Consider the following 5000-nt stretch of genomic DNA (forward strand, 5'->3'; position numbering starts at 1 on the left):
GCACAGAGTTCCCGCCTGCCAGGTTTTCGTGTCCGTCATTGCGCGGGTCGTAGGGCCTACGTAAAATCACTTGATTCTTGGGCCCAGATGGGGGCAGAACTTCAGCAATTACACATATCCTCCCCTGCAGACGGTGGCGGGGTGTGCATCCTACTATTCTAACACTAGGGATTTCAACTGTTTTCCCTCCGCTGATTTTTGTGCGCGCGCGCACACACACACATATATACACACACACACACACACACGCATACACACACAACACGCACCACACAACACACACACACAACACACACACAACACACACACACACACACCAACACACACACACCACACCACACACACACACTACACACAACTCACATACAACACACACAAACACACACACACACACACCACACACCACACACACACACACACACACACACACACACACACACACACACACACACACACACACACACACACACATACACACGCACACTGTACGTGTTCAGTGTAGATGCCCACTCAATCACGCGCTGTTTGTTCTACACGGGCATGAAGGGCGTTGGACAACCCCAGACTATCGCTCCCCCTAGTCCTACCTCCCCACCCGTCCCCCGTGGCCTCTGCCCTTGTCAGACACGCACAAGAAACGAGTACTGTCTTGCATAAGAAACTGTTAATTAGCGACAAATTCACATACGCACTGTAGAGGGGTCCATGGCCGTGATGACCTCGTCGACAATGTCACTCTTAAACTACGAGTGAATTATAAAAGGTCTGCGCTATTCTATAAAAAAAAAAAAATTGCTTGATATTTTATCCTCTTTACCCACGGATAAAACCTGAACAAGCCATAAGCAGACAATACAGACATTTGTCTACCAACTTGCCTGCTCATACCATTTTTCTCACTACAGCTTCCGGTAAATTCAATATCGGGCAAACGCCGTATAAAATGTATGGTGATTTATTCTCCCCGCGAGAGCTGGTCGATCATATATCAACGACAGCGAGAGAACGACTCTGTAACATGTGTGGTGCAGGATGTCACGCCACGATTAACTGCCGCCAAAGGAAAATTCCGTGAAATATTAGAATAAAAATAACGCATGAGAGCGGCCGAATGCTCCATGGAGCATGGGGAGCGGAGAGGAAAGGGAGTGGGAAGGAACGGGAGAGAGAGAGGGGAAGGGAGAGGGGAAGGGAGGAGAGGGAGAGGGAATGGGAGAGAGGGAAAGGGAGAGGGGAAGGGAGGAATGGGAGAGAGAGTGGGAAAGGGGAAGGAAGCGTGAGAAAAATTAGGAGAGGAAACGAAGAGTGGGAAGGGAGGGAGGGAGGGAGGGAGGGAGGGAAGGAGGGAGGGAGGGGAGGGGAGGGAGGGAGGGAGGGAGGGAGGAAAGGGGAGGGGAGGAGAGAGGGAGAGGGGGGGAGGAGAGGAGGGAGAGGGGGGAGGGGGAGAGGAGGAGAGGGGGGAGAGAGAGAGAGAGAGAGAGAGAGAGAGAGAGAGAGAATGATTAACTAAACACATAATTTGTGGTTTATTACTCTGTCTAATATGGTATTTTTACATTAAGTGAAAGATCCACAAAAAGAAAAGCTTTTAGCTAATGGAGTTCATAATTACTCTGAGCTTCTTTGTTGCGCTGACCGGCTTAAGAATATCATCAGGTGATTGTTCTCATATGAAAAAATACACGATGGATATTATAATATGCTCCATAATACAGTAGAGAACAGAGTATTATTATAAAAACGACGGTATTATATGTCATCTTCTCTGCTCACTTGTTTTCCTTCGCATGTGATCTTCAGGAATCACTTTTCACTCATCGGACTACGTATCTGAAGTCACTCTGATTCTCGTCCCGGATTTAGATACACTGAAATGTGTAACGTAATAAGAGAATCAAATATTGAGATCAGGTAGTAAAATCTGAAAGAGAGGAGCCTTGCACGTATTAGCATTGACAATTCCGATCATTTAAAAGCGAATCCATCTACAGAGAGCCCCGCCATCCGGCACTGTCTTTGGGCTTTTACATGTAACGTACTCTCAAATTCAGGAGCGAGTTCTTTTTTCTAGAAAACTTCTCCTTATCTTTTAATCTCACTTCGAGAGACTCTTATCTCGCGGGCGGACGGAGGAGCCGACAAAGATAGAGGAGATTGAGTGGCGACGCTCGCTGGTCTTGGCGTTACAAAGCCGTTGCTGCGCGACGACAGGTCGAGTCCTGATCCTGTCTTTGTCATCGTCTCCCGCCCTTTCGCTTGCGTCGGGATCGCTTAGCCTTCCTCACTTCGGCTACGCAGTCGTGACCATTACCTTAGTCTGATCATTACTGCTGCGTTTTTAGTTCACAACTGAGATAGAGGGGGATAGGTGGCCGCCAAGAGCGTGACTATCACTTTTTGCGAGAAAGAAATGTAATTAATATCCCGCTCTTCTCGTATTCCTTCTCGATATATCAATCAGCATCGTTATCTGTTTCCTATTTGAATATATATCCCCCACATTCGTTTTCTTGTCAGTACCCGAGAGTACAATATATCTCTATTACGGAGATTTTAACCTGAAGGTCCTTAGGCCTATCCCCTCCCTCCTTCCGTCTTTCACTTTGCCTCAAGCACACACAGCCCCCACTTTTCCTGTCCCCCTCCGATGACTAGCCCCCCCCCCTTTGAGGGACACACGTCTCACCGGCGTTAATGACAAACGGTGCTGACACTATCGGCGTATTTGTGGCCCAAACACGTCCCTCTGGTCGGCTGTGTACACTCGGGCTGCAGCTCTTCCCGAGTCTGGGAACCAAAAGCCACGACGACCCCTTGGAATTCCGCCTGTTGTATCACTGTTTATATCTCCTCTTGAATCACCGATAAGTTGCTGTTAGCAATGATGAATTCGTCTAAAAGGCTCTTCAATGTACTCCACAGATTTTCTCAAAACAACAAAAGAAATAGCATTTGCATTAACCAAGCAACAAATTGTAAATTTGTATGAATGGTCAAACAATAAGGAGGCAAGTAATCCTCGACACACTGTATTTTGGAGGCGATCTCTGTTGCTTGTAATCTTAAGCTATTTAATTATGTTTACTGTTCTAATTCATATTTTTTTAAAGCTTTATTTAGTTGATCTGTCTATCATTTCACGATAAAGTCTTTGGTCGTCGCGTCATCATCATCCCAAGCATCTCCTCGCAGAGCGGACTGCGCTTTTCTCCTTTATAACATTAAGACCTCATTCCATCATGAGCATCTGTCAGCACTTTAGCTACGTCTGGACAGCAAACGCATAAGCATACAGCCCCCCCCCCTCCCTTTTTCTGTTGGGGGCGCTGTCCGAGAAAAATACCTTCGCTTTAAATCTCCACAGAATCTAAATCACGCGAATCTTCAACTTCCTGCGACTGGATACAAGTTTTACGGACCTGTAGTGTCCAAGACAGCAATTAGACTTACTAGCAGCCTGCAAGATCCCTCGACCTCCGGGCCGCCAACCTCGGCGTAACATCCCACCCGCTACCTGAGACAGTTTCAGCCCGCAGTGCATCAGTTGGTGCCTCAACACATACACTTAACGTCAACTTAACCAGCATGAGCTCCCCTTTCGCCTTCTTTTATCGCTCTGGAATCGGCCATTAGTTCCCTTCCATCACTAAAGGTAACTGCAATGAGGCGCCCCTTTGCGCCTCTGCGAACTTATTTCGTCATGATGTTTCCGTCTGTATCTTACTTGTCTGTTCTGCCTCGTCTTCCGTTTCTCATCTGGTTCCTTTCTTCCTTTCCTTCCACTTCCCTCCGTCGCCCTCGCTCTCTCCCGTCTCCTCTCTCTTGCCGCTGCTCTGGTGCAATGGCCATCAGATGCACGCGGCCAATAAAGTAAATGTATCTGGGACGCTTCGACATTCCATTACCGGAATCACAATCAGCCACGTCCAGTACAGCGGCTCATTATCAGCACTATCGCTCTCGGCCCCGCGACCTCCTCCACCATACATGCCATCACCTTCCAGCCTCGCTATCCACTCCCGGACAGGGGCGTGTCCAATCTTCCCTGATAGCCGGTATCTGCCGCAGGACCATAAACTTCCCCTGCCGAAGTGGCCGTCCTGCTCCTGGCGGGCAAGGGCAACGCTGGGTTTCTTTCTGGTCAACTTTCTTTGTTGCATTCTTTGCACTCAGGTGGAGGAAATCACTTACCGGTATGTAACAATGTATGTAAGCGTATGCACATATGTATGCAATGTATATGTATATGCATGTGTATATTTACATAATACTGGATACATACATATGAAAACACACACACACACACACACACACACACACACACAACACACAAACCCCACAACCACACCCCACACAATATATATATATTTTAAAATTATTTTATATATATATATATATATATTATATATATATATATATATATATATATATATATATATATTCCCTGATAGCGAGTACCTGCCGCAGGACCATAAACTGCCGAAGTGGCCGTCCTCACACACACACACACACAACACACCACACACACACACACAAACCACACACACACACACACCACCCCCACACCACACACACACACATATATTATATGTATATATACTATGTATATATACTATATACATATATATATAGTATATCTATAGTATATATGCCTATAGTATATATGTATATAGTATATATGTATATAGTATATGTGCATATAGTATATATGCGTATAGTATATATACATAGTAAAAATGTAGTATATACATATCTATCTCTCTATCTATCTATCTGTCGCTGTATCAGTAATCGTGTTGGCGGCTCTGCAGAAGCATACGGATGAGGACGAGAGGCCCGAAGGCGAGCGCGTTCACTCCGGGAGCTTCTTCCCAAGGCCTCTCGTCCTCATCCTTATGCTTCTGCAGAGCCGCCAACACGATTACTGATACAGCGACGTTTTCGGGCGCTAGAAGGCAGGTCGGCGGCCACAGTAAACTGCTAAACGTATGCCTTTCTTG

The sequence above is a fragment of the Penaeus monodon genome, chromosome 3, assembly GCF_015228065.2.
Source record: "Penaeus monodon isolate SGIC_2016 chromosome 3, NSTDA_Pmon_1, whole genome shotgun sequence".
Lineage (NCBI taxonomy): Eukaryota > Metazoa > Arthropoda > Malacostraca > Decapoda > Penaeidae > Penaeus > Penaeus monodon.